Below are 13,300 nucleotides of genomic sequence, written 5' to 3' on the forward strand. Positions count from 1 at the left end.
CGCTCCACCAGGAGCTTGGCACCCTCTGGTACCATCTCCTCCTATCCTTCGCAGATGCTGGCGGGTCCCGCGGGACCACCACAGCTTCCCAGTGTCCCCCCTGCTGATTGTCAGTAAATGTGTTGACATAAATGTAGTGCGGCTACTAATGAGCTGCCAGCCAGCACCCACCACCAGCTCCTTAAGGCCTGTCAATACACGACAAGGCCTGATTTTAGCTCGTTATGCTAAGACGCCTAACAATAGAGTAATGCAAGCCGAGTTCACAGGGTTTGATTCATTTGAAGGCCGAAACGCCAGCGGGGGGAAATATATTATAGACATTAGAATGCAGCGTGGACATGTGTAGTCTGTGATGACGCGTTGCAGCAATTGAAATTCATGACAGGTGCCACGCAGTGTGATACTCATGTAGGCACAAAGCCTGCACATCTAGTGTTTATTGATAGCAAAGCCTACATAGGCTGTTATTGTTTCAAGGCAATATGGGCAGACTTACTTTCAGTGTCTGCCTGTTTGTGTATGTGTGTGTGTGTGTGCGCGCGCGCGTGCGCGCGCGCGCATGTGTGTGTGTGTGTGTGTGTGTGTGTGTGTGCATGTGTGCGCGTGACACATGCATGTGTCCATGCCGTCTGTGTGGATGTGTATGCGGCCCGAGTGTTTGTTTGTGTCACACAAAAAACAGATTAGTGAAAACACTGAGGTAAAATAAGCAGCCTGACCTTGCTCTGAAACTGAAAGGCAATCCTCTGAATGATCCGCGGGTCAGTAGCTTTGTCCTTCAGACAGTTAAAGTCTATCCTTCTCATCCCCTCCCTCCCTCCCTCCCTCTCTGTCTCTCTCTGCCTGTCTCACTCTGTTTCCTCCCCTGTTTTTTTTTTCTCTCTCTCTCGCTCTCCCTTCCTTCTATACAGCAGTGGCCTTCATTTTAAATCCCTCTTTTTCTTCTCCCTCATGTAAAACTTATTCTTCCGCTCCTCTATTCTCTATCCTTGCAAACCTGTCTGTCTTAATGTGGCACACGCACTCTCTCTGTCTCACACAGACACACACGCATTCAGTACTCTTGATATGCATGTCATCTTTTCATGTCTACTCTTTGAACACGGCTGTTTGTGTTATTTCAAGACATGATTGTTCCTCATGACAAGCCGTGATGGCGCTGATGTGTCTGATCCGCCGGTATGCCTCAAAGGCAGACGAGCGAGATGCAAAGGCAGCAGCAGATACTACTAGCCATATTAAACACTTCCCCCGCAAACTCTTTGAGCTGTGAAATGTTTGACGCTAAAGAGCGTAGCCAAAGTGGGTTGCCAGGTGAACACAGGCAAACCCCCCCACCCCCTCGTTGATGTATAGGATGCCTCAAGAGTTGCTGCATTCACTGAAAATTGCAAATGTGTCAGCAAGTTCCAGATGTCAGTTACGCAATGTCTAATTACAGCAAAGGAGCATGGCTTGGTGTAAGTGTGTCTGTTTATGTTTGTGTGTGTGTGTGTGTGTGTGTTGGTGCACATATACATATTTATGTCGCCCCCTTGGAGGGTAAGGTTCTCATTGGACAGGTTTATGTTTATGGAGCACAAGGTCCCACAGAATCACCGTTGTGTTAAGGTAATTGGTTTCTATTACTCTTTGAGACTGATGAAACTGCATTCCATGGTTCTTAATGGGTGCATGTTTGTGTTTGCATATACATGTTTAAACATTATGTTCTGCGTTTGAACTTGTAGGTTTCTATAAACCAGAGATGTAGAACTCGAACACCGGATTTGGACAAGTCATACTTCAGTTTGGTCTTTCCGAAATGCAGATTTGGAATCGGACTCATAGAAAATGGCTTGCAACTCGAGTCAGACTTGACCATTATTAACTTATGATTTATTATTAAATAAATGTCAAATGCAATAAATGTAGCTGCCACATTTCAAGATAACAAAAGACTGTTTTCCTATTAGCCGTGCATCCTAATTGGTTCTCATATCAAAAGCAAGACATGCTGTTGCTTTGGTAACATGTTGTATCCTGTCTGTTTTGTCTGGAGAACTGATTGTTTTCCGTTGAATTGCTTCAGCCAATATAATGTTGAATCTGTAATTTTGGAAATTTGGATTTGTAGATAAAAGTGTTTAAAGTTTAAAAGTACTCATTGTGAAGAATGGTTACAAGAGCATTTACAACATACAGAAGTATACCTGTGCTGCAGGTCTGACTGCTCCACATACTGTTAACTAATTTAAACTGTAACAATGTATCATATTTTATGATCTTATTTTTTTGCATGCAAAAGTATTCTGCATGCTAGTTTCTTTACAGTATTCTGCAGTATTCCTTGTGGTATTCTGCAAAGAAACTGGTAACTACAAATATCAAATACATATAGTGGAGTAAAATATAACAAGTAAAGCGCAAGTACCTCAGAATTGTACTTAATTACAGTACTTGAGTAAAATTTTTTTTAAAAAATGTTGTGGATATTGCTTCATTGTTGATAAATTATGAGAACTCTCAGATGCATTTTATGCTAGTGTGACACTTTACGACTTGCACTCTGAACTTGGACTTAGACTCCAAACTTTCTTAGAGTCAGATTCGAACATCTGTATTAAAAAAATACAAGAATGGGTATGTACGCTGATGATACTGCACTCTATGTATCTGTATAAAACACCAAGGACCTTAACAAAATGCTTCAACAATAGCTGATTCTGCTGTCTGAATGGGTTTCTGAAAACAGGCTAAAGTTGAAAATCTTAAAAACCAGCTCCATACATGCTCTAATTACAGAACAGGGATTTTTTTTTTTGGGAGTCACTCTTGAAGAAACGCTTCCATGGTCAACTTACATAAATATTATGTTAGCAAAATGAGCAATGGTATTTTCATCATCAGATGGTGTGGTTATTTGTTTAACAGAGATACCATTTAAACAAGTAATATAATCTTTCTAAGTTTTATCCCACCTTAATTACCGTCCAGCAATCTGGTCTAGTGCTTCAAGACCGAGCTTGTTCAAACAGAGCTGTGCACCTCCTACATGTGATATTCTGTAGATCAATTATATTTGTGGTGTCAGCTTAGGAAATGCAGTCACACTTTACTATACACCAATAACACATAAGAAGTCATACTTTGTATCAAATTAGACAAAAACTAACTAACAAATAATATGTTCTTTATTATTGGGCATAGCTTTTATAATAGTCACACAAAACACTGAGTCTTCAGGGGACAATACTTTTATTTGGCCTTTTTTTTAAACATAGTTTCACTTTCTTGTATGGCTATTTGCTGCTAATTAGAAGAAAATCGTACCATAAACTAAAGGCAAACCACATCGAGTCACATCCGTTCGCTGCTTCACATGTTTCTCGTAGCTTGGATGTTCTCTGGAGTCTGTAGGTAGTAATACACAGTGCAGTTCATGCTTCTTTGACGCTCTATTAAAGGGACATTCAGTTACAAATTCAGTTGGGCCAGATTTTAAAACCAGGAAATGTAGAGGGGCCAGACTTTTTCAGTAGCCAATTTAAAACTTTTTTTGTAGCTTTTGGTGATGACTAATTTTAAACAAACATAAAAGAATGTAGTAAGAAAGTGATGTTTCTTGTTTCACTTTTGGTATAATAATTTCTAAAAAAAAAAAAAAAAAAAAAGAAAAGAAAACAGTCAGACATATTTTCAGTAGAGCACTTGCCTACTTGTGACTGTCAATAGCTAGATGTTTTGAAAAGCTACTCGGTATGGTCGGAATTGTATCACATGAGTAAATATCGATTTGTGATATCCTGAAGATATCCTGGTGTTTCTCACGCCGGTTTTGCTCTCAGATTACAGACCATGCTTCCAGTGCTGTAACTATTTAAGCAACACGATAACACTGCTATTAAGACATACTTTTATAAAATATTATAACAATTAAAATATTAAAATTGCAATTAAAATAGCCCATTTAATTTAAGCTCGCTGGGCCACTCGGAAGTTGCTTCTGGCCTGGATGTGAATAGGCCGGCTCAACTCCGATACCAGCTAAGACATCAGACCATTTCATGCCATCCGACCCTAGAAACATTAGACTATGGAAGCTGCCAGGACAACAACTATTAGACCTTTATTAGACTTTTTTAGTGGGTGATTTGCAACACAACGCAAGAACTGTGCCATAAACTAAAAGGACTCCGACATGGATTTGAGCTTGGCCACTGGTGGCTGCAGAGTTGACTACAACTCTATGATTCTGTTGCTAATGCAGCATGTGTAGTGAGAACCAACTCGGGATCTTCTTACTTGAGGTTGCATCAATGCAGTTATCTGTCCTGTAATTCAACCCTGGCTCCATCTGGGCAGCACTGCCATCTTTACATCTTTTCTAATCTACTGCTGTAGGTGATGTGAAACTGAAAGGCAATCCTCTCCTCTGAATGATGTGCAGGTCAGTGGCACCGGAGCACTCCCCCATCTACCACTGTATGAGCGGTGTTTTCCACTGAGCTGCTGAATCACAAGATTGGGGCCAAACATATACACTATGAGAGGATTTACCAAAGCATCTAGGGTTAACCAGGGTGAACAAGTCAGTAAGAGGTTAATCTCCAGATCATGGTGGAATATTACCACATGCATTGTGGTATACTGTTTACATAAATAACCTATATGTGATAATACAGTCATAATGTACAATACGCATTAGACAGTACATCTACTGGAGGTATTACCTCGGCTCATCTGTGCCGTGTGATAACACCTGCTATGGGCATATAGTCGTGACTGACGGATAAACTGGAATGTCACCGCCATCTGAGGGGTGGAAGTAACATAGTACACTTACTCTTGTTTCTGTCATTCAGAAGCATTTTAAGGTACTTTTTATTTCAGAAACTGTGTTTGGAATCAGCAATTTTATTTTGATGTAAGTATGTTTTGACCAAAGTATTGCCCTTTGCTACATGTTGAATTGCACTGAATGTCAATTTATGTGTGTGGTGGTATGTTTTTGTTGTTGTTTTTGTTTTTTCCCAAAACATTTCTGGGGTTAAATGTTTTATGTTTTTATTTTTGGAACATTCAGCATCATCTATCACATCATGCAATACTGCATTCTGTCAGCTACTGAGCTACTGAAACCAAAATATGAAAAACCCATAAGTAACTAAAGCATTTTGCAATCTTCACAATATTACCAAAAAATTGACTTACCATGTATTAGAAATGGCAGAGATGGAGACCACAGAAGATGTATTTGTCCAGTCTAGACAGCTCCTGGTTGACTGAATTTGTCCTGGTCTCTGGTAGCAATAAAAGTTTTCAGCTTGTACAAATTTTCACCAAATTTTCACCTCTCAACAGTTCCTTCCATGTGTGACTGCAACATGCTGCTGCTAACATATAAAATATTACATGGGCTAGCAACATCAGTGGACTTCAACCAATACATATACTACTATATACGTTCCATTTGCATGACACTGACTACTTATCTATCTCTGCAGACCAAAACAAAAACTATAGGAAAGAGAGCTTTTTTTTCTTTATTTACATGGTCTTTTCCTTTGGAACAGTGTCCCACCTTAGGGAGGCAAATTCTCTTGATGTCTTAGCTTTGCATAGTGACTGGGAGAGCTAAGTGTCTTCACAGAGTAAATTCTCACTAGTTGGTTAGCACTATTTCAGGTTCCTGGTTTGTGTGTGCACAACGCTTTATTCATGTAATGTGTACTCAGCGCAGACCTGAGACACATTACCATCCTTGAGGAGGATCCTTGACTTCAAAACCGACTATTGTTTGAATGTTGTTTCATAATATGAGTATTATGAAAGTGTAACTGCTATCAAGAGCTGTACAAACAAACTTGGCTCGACTTGGTAAATTTACTCCTACTTAAGTACAACTCTGCCAATAACAGTACTTCTACTTGAGCAGGACATGTTGGCACACTTACCACCACTGTCACCCTCTGTGTGACCGACCTTCACTGAGAATGCATTTGCTTTCACACTGCAAAAAATAGCCATCTTGACATGAGATTTATTCTTGTGTTGAGCTTCAAAATCATGTTTTCACAAAGATAAGGCAGACAAGAAACTTAATTCACATCTTGGTTATTTTAAGATGATTACACCTGTTTCCAGTGCAATTAAATTAAAATCTTTGAAATAAAGCAGGTCCCTTCACTAGTGTAAAGATATTCTTACTTGATTCCATAAAATTTGTGGATTTAAGCTGTGTTTTAACAATTTAAGATCCTACATAATTCCAAATGATTTGTTAGGTATTTTTGCTGGGTAAACACCAGATATTTGTAGAGGTGCTATCCTATTGAGCTGTATTTCCAGTAACTGGGAATTGACACCAGTGACTATCTCAGAATAAATTAGTGACACCCCCCACCCCCCACCCCCCCACTTGTCCCAGGCCTGCAATGACACAGCAGCAGAGGTTTCTTTTTCTGACCCTGACCTTTAACTGCCCATAGGAATAGCCCAATGTGGACTATCACAAACAGGAGGCATCCATCACTTTGAAATGCATGAAACAAAAATGACACAGTGTAGGACACATATATGCTACTAAAACTCAGTGCTCAGTGTAAATAAACAGTAAATAATATTTACTAGGAAAAACAGGAAGAACGGTGTTTTTTTCTTGGCCAAGAAGGTGCTGAGTTGATCACTACAGGTTGTCAGAGAGGTTATAAATAGAGCTGTGTCTGCTGTTATGTTAAAAAAGGCTATCCTGTTATTAGACCACACTGACCCCCCCCCTACTCCTCCACCACCACCTCTACCACTGCCACAGGATGACGGATCGATTGAAGAATGACAGCAGTGAGGAAATAGAGAGAGATTCAGGATTTACATCGTCCTCTGACACGCTCATATAAACGCCCCCCAATGATAAAGAGACTACACTCTGACAAGGACACCAGTCCTCGTTTAGCTGCTCACAAGTTAAAAGATTTGCCATCTTCCCTCCCTCTTTCATTCTCCCTCTCTCTCCCTCCCTCTCTTTTTAGCAGATTTCAGTGCAAAGCGTATAACCTTTGTGAATTATTTAGTTTATTGACCTCTGCAGGGATTTAATATGAAGGTCGTTTCCTGCTGGCAGAGCGAGCGCCGGCGGGGTCCTCAGGTGACACGGGCAAGGTCGCCCGTCTCCCTCCAGTTAATAATATATTTGTCACACGCAGTGTGTTAGCCCCCGACACAGCGCTACTGCCTTCCACTTGATTAGTGCAACCAATAAGGACTGCCAAAGATAATAAAGTAGACATTGGCTTAAGGAGATGTGTCAAATGTCCACAGCATCTCTCTTTATCTCCTGCGCACACAGATAGTATGCAAGCACAAACACACACAGAGATGCACACACACACACACACACACACACACACGCACGCACGCACACTCGCACACACACACAAATTCACACCCTCGCTTTCTCCCCCCACCCCTCCCCCCCTCCCCTCTGTTCTTGTTTTATTGTTTCCTAGATGAAGGTTAAAGGGAGATGCTGAACAGACAGAACAGCCTGAGGGCCGTGGAAGGGTTGCCTGGCTGCCTGGCTGTGGCAGGCGGTGTGTGGGTACCAGCACCAGCAGCCCAACAGCCAACAGCCCCCCACCCCCCACGACCCCCCACCCCTATCAACTCCACCAACCACACCTCTAACCCCCCTCCCGCCCCCCCTCCAAAATGCCTCTGCAGTGCACTGGTAAGTCAGAGGTAGCCGGGAGTCGGCCAGTGCCACAAGGGGCAAGTGAGCTGCAGCGTCTGATGTACACGAGGGGCAGCAGAGAGACGCCGATCCCTGACCAAGCCGTCACTGATGAGAATCACAGAGAGCTACAGCGTCTTATTAGCGCTGCTGTTTGGCCGAGACAAAATGGCGCCCCATAGGTGCAACCCAGGTGAATTATGGAGGGGAAGGCGAGCATTACAGCAGGGAGAGCAAATATTCTGTGGCACGATGTTGTAATTAAGTTGGAGAAGTTTGTGAGGATATAGAGAGCAGGTTCTAAATCTTTAGGGGCAATCAGGGCCAAACATTATTGATTTGACTGTATGAAGGCGGTGATAGTGGAGAATGTATGTGGCCCAGTGATGACAGACAGATGATGATGGTCGAGCAGAGTAGCTGCTGCAATGGGCAGCAGGGCCAGGCTGAGCTGCAGTCTGTCTCCTGTTTGTCCTCTCTCTGACTGGAATAGTTTGCATGAGGAGGTCACTGCAAGGTGAGTCTGACAGGCATATACGGCCAACACCTGTGAGATACTGGAGATCACCACTGACAGTGTCAGTCACATAGATCATCACTGTTCATACTGCGTCTGTTGCATAAACATGTAGATATTCACATATATATTATGCATTACTACTTTTATATGATTTAAGTTGCATAAATCAGGAATTATGAGCCATGCCCCTTCATTTCGTATTAGCAAAATTTTGATAATATTTCCCTGGCAGTGAACAGAGAAGCAAATAGCTTCCAGTTTCACCTCCTCTTTATATCACATGCCAAAAGCAGGGATCCTCTGAAATCAGTACATATAAGAGTGTGTCACTGGGAGCTGATGAATCTGATATCATCCCAAATTAAATAGTGGAGAGCGAGGTGAGATGGGAGGTGAAGTCTGCCAGAGCATTAGCATGATCTATGATTCAACCGTGGAAGGACACAGTACATTTTCTCTAAATGAATAGATTTGTTGAGTCTATTAATGACCTTCTATTCTAGACCTTTTCTCTATTATCTGAACTGCCCACTACCATCCATAACGTGGCTGATTCCTATCTTATAAATCATTGTTCCTATCCCATCTTTGCTCTATCATGACAATTAGGCTCAATGCTAGAATTCATGTTTGGTAAATCCAGATTAACTCATCCCACCGCTGTATCTATAGAATACACGAAGAGGATTAATGAATACAATGCACCCCATTATATTTGGGACTGTCTTGTGTCAGGAAGAATTAACATTTGTGCAGAGGCCTTAATCGCCGCAGTTAGTCCTGATGCTTAGAGGTAACACTTTCTTCAACCCTTTATTGTAGCAGCAAAACCTATCATTGCAAGTATTATTTCTGTTTTTCATTCCTGTACTGATAAAGTGGATGCAGTTGTGAGCATGTTGCATCATATGCACAGCCATTTTTGACTGTATGTGTGCAGACTGGGTGATCCTTATTTGAGGATCTCTCCTACAGGGGTCCTCAAGGCAGATGACAGCAGAGGTCAGCAGAATAGACACTTATTGGCCTATTCATTAAGGCAGACTTTGGCAGAAATCTAGGCTACGGTCTCCACTTCCAAAGTAACTCTATGGCTCAGACCTCATTTGCAACCAGACAAGCCTATTGTAACAGCAAATAAAACAGTATTGATTTCACAAGTGGCAACAGGGCTGTGCATCTTATTGATCAGGATCAAGCACTTATCACTCTCCAGACCCAGAGTGTACCAGTGTTAAGCGCAGGCCTCAGGTCTTAATTACGACAGTGGCCTTTACACGGTTCCTTGCCTAATGATGCTCCAATACCGCCGCTGCGTTTGACCTTCGCTATCTGCCTTTCAGATGGAGGTGTTGGCCAGTATTGTTCTCAAACGGACTAAAATTTGACTGTTAGGTATCTTTACAAACAGTGCCAATCTATTTTGGACTTATGATAGGTCTGTTATTTAATAATTTCTGTCTCTCTTTGTTGCATCATATTGTAAAGCTGTAACCAACAGAGATCAATGAATGTCAATAGGCCAGGCAGGCAGCATGATGGTCCTGTGATTGTCATGACTGTACAACCGGAAGGTCACAGGTGACAGGTTCGACCCATACAATAGCCAAAGTGTCCTTGAGCAAGACAGTGAACATTTTCCTGCTCACTCATCATAAGTCACTCCAGTTCAAGGACCATACGGGTCCTATTTTGACTTCTAGTCAACAGTCATGATCGTATCTGTCCATCTCAAATATTGGTTGTATAAGTGTGTACAGAATATGCTTTGGTAGCTTAGCAGTGAAGGCTAACTTACCCCAGTTCACTACAATTCTAATTCATAAAATGTGAAAAACCTTGAATGTAAGCTTGAATGTGCTTGGAAATATAGTTCCTTTCAAGTGCGTAAAAATTGGTAAATATATAGCAGTTACTCCACAAGATAGAAGTAAACTGGAGTACGTTAGAGTTAAATTCTGTTCCTTCCTTTTATCCTTTTATAAACACAAAGAAAACAGAATTTGTTGTTTCTCTCCAACTGGGTAATTAGTTCCATTAAACTTGGTGTTCACTATACATATGCTTAGCCTGTTTCCTCAAGGTGCAACAACAATTCAGGTCTGTGTTGCAACAACACTTATGCTTGCACTAAGGCAATGCAATGTCTCATGCAACATATAGCCTTCCTTAACAATAGTTCCCATTATTCTTATTACAGTTAGCCTTGTAGCTACCACCGCATTTTTTTTTTTAAAGATTTTCTTTTTTTTCTGCTTTATTTGATAGTGACAGTAGAGAAAGACAGGAACAATTGGGGAAAGACAGAGAGGATGACATGCAGCAAAGCATATATGGTACACACTAACAGATTTGTTATGGACAGATGTGACCATGTTTGCTGATGAGAACTCAAAATAGGACTTTTAAGACCATCAGTTCAATGCCTAAAATATATAAATGTAAAGAAATTGCGAATGCAACAGTGATAAATTCACTTTGTTCACTACACAACAGAGCATACACTGTTTTAATGGCAGTTTTTTCCTCTCAGGTTTTGTTTTTCCTATTATAAACGCCAGAAAGTGCATCAAACGAACAATGAATATTCATGCATTTCTATGACACACTACATTGTTTGCATCAGCTTTGGTTATCAATTGGTGGTGTTAGACTCTCTTACAGGAGTGTCTGAGAGTATAGTATGACTCATCTCAGCTTTGTGTTGGATGTAAATCCACCTCAGAGTCTGGTGTGGGTGAAGCACTGGGCCACTTAGTCAGAGAAATAGCCACTGGATTGGAATAAGCATAATAATAAAAACAAAATGCAATTATCCTTTAACACACACTTAGCCATTACACCTACTGTGCTACTTTCTGTTACGGTAATGACATGCACCTTTTGCATAAACATTTATGTTATTTGCCCTCGGGGTAAAGAAGTGTGGTTTTGATGCTAGGAGATGCCATGCTGTCTGAAAGATGCACTGTATTATGAAAATAAGCCATTGAAAACTCATGAATATATTTACGCTGCTTTGTCAGGTCAACAGACCTTGATAAGCACCATGAAAGAAACAGCCTGCTGTAATGTGCATTCAGTAGAACATATTCCTAATAAGGCAATGCATTAGGCATGCTTAAGATGTTGCTAATAGTCTTTTCTATGAAGTTTCACAGCCAGAGCTCCTGTTTTTAATGAATGTCACAACATGTTTTGTATAGGACAAGCTTTCACCTCTCTGTAAGGATTTATAAAACAGAACTCCCAGAATGTACCAGGGATCTTGGTCATAGATTAGTGGGCTAAAAGGGAGCATTGCCACTCAAGGTTCTGCTGTCAATCGTTGAATCTCAGTACTAGGTCAATCAATGGTTCCTCTCCCCTCTCTGCTTCGCTCTCTCTCTTTCTCTTTCTCTTCCTCTCTCTCGCTGTTTCCAGTGATCTTCTCAGATCAGTGGAGGAGGGAGAAAAATCAATGGAGTAAAGTAATCACTTGGCGGAAGATACAGCGAAGGCCCGAGGCCCGCCTGGCTACCTGAGTTCCATTTCACGCATCACCAGCTGCAACACAAACACACAGCGCTAGCCTGTACTCCCATCTTAAACAACACGAGCAGCCCGACACTCCATACCCCGTGACCTGTTCCTCCCCAGAGGAAACTCCCAGATTGCACAGCAGCACATCGCTGCTGTCTACCACACCAGCCTGCTATTGATCCACAGCCCTACGTGCTCAGGCTCTGACGGGACTGTAGCCATACCACATTTCCAAAGCACCAAAACCCACCTCCCTTGTCACTCGCCTCTGACATCATCAGCTACCATGCACGCGGACGATGTCATGCAGCGCCCACGCCAGCCTCTCTGCTCGATAATGCAATGGTTTATAGCTCTGCGTACACAAAATGGTGCAGTGAGCCATTTAATAAATTAAACAAAATGGCTCCACATGAACTGAGTCAACTCCCCCCGTCAAGTTGAGGAGCCTCTTGAGCACTAATGATACTGTGAGTCCGGATAAAACTTAATATATCCTTTGTTTTTTTTGAGTTTTTCCTTCCTGTTACTCATACGAAATATTCAACCTCTGACCCCGCTCTCTCCGACTAACATTTGGAGGAGTTTTCCCTGTTGTTACAGCACCATATGCCTGCGATTACCTTTGGCTGACTTGAGAAGAGAGTGGGTGGAGGGTCACACTGGGTGGCAGGGAGAAAGAGCCATGGGTGGGTATTTGTTTAACAATTCTAAAATGCAGATGACTATATACACTAAAGCGCTGCTGTACTAACAAAGGACCTAAGGGAGAGGTCAGTGGTATTTTAGAAGGGTCAGGCAAAGTTGAGATAGAAATGGCCGCAGCGTTAAATCTTAACAAGAGGGATTTCAGCAAGTCCCCCTATGTTCTTTATGTATGGGGTCATATGGAGCACCATGGGCCAGTCTGGTAGTGTTATTCTTTAAAAGCTGCCCCCGTATGGCTTCAGTAGCTTCATTAGTTTACATAGGTACAGAGGTGAGGGTAATGTTTTTGGAAGAAAATCATAGTTTTCAGTAGACTTATTAGAAATAATAATGTTGCATTGAGGAGGAGAATAAATAGGCAATTGTAAGTGAGAAAAGTGTGCTGCGGGAAGTAAAAGCACTCATAAAAATACTCTGCAAATGCTCAGAAATGATTTAAAATTTCATATCATCAGAAAAAGAAAGAAAAGCATGATTTAATTGGACGTAAAAAATATTTCTTGTTTAAATGTAGTCTGAGGATATGTGAGTGAGTCAAGCAGACACTTTCTACTGTCACTTTTATTTGCTCAGTATTAAAGCCATGTTTTTTTTTTGTTTTTTTGTTTTTTTTTACTTTAAAACCATGACAGTTTGTCACTTGTCATGTGTAGTAGAGCGCGAGAGATGTTGAAGTTTACATCTGCCGTAGTCAACAATCTATCTGGACCTGCCATTTTGTAGTAGCGGCTGTTTTGGCAAGAATTTGTTTTTTGTGTCATGCATGTTCAGAAGCTACACTAATTGTACAGAACAGGCTAAAGCCCGCAAACTGCCTTGTGTTTGCAGTTGTTTGC

This window comes from Myripristis murdjan, chromosome 14, assembly GCF_902150065.1.
Source record: "Myripristis murdjan chromosome 14, fMyrMur1.1, whole genome shotgun sequence".
In the NCBI taxonomy this organism is placed as follows: domain Eukaryota; kingdom Metazoa; phylum Chordata; class Actinopteri; order Holocentriformes; family Holocentridae; genus Myripristis; species Myripristis murdjan.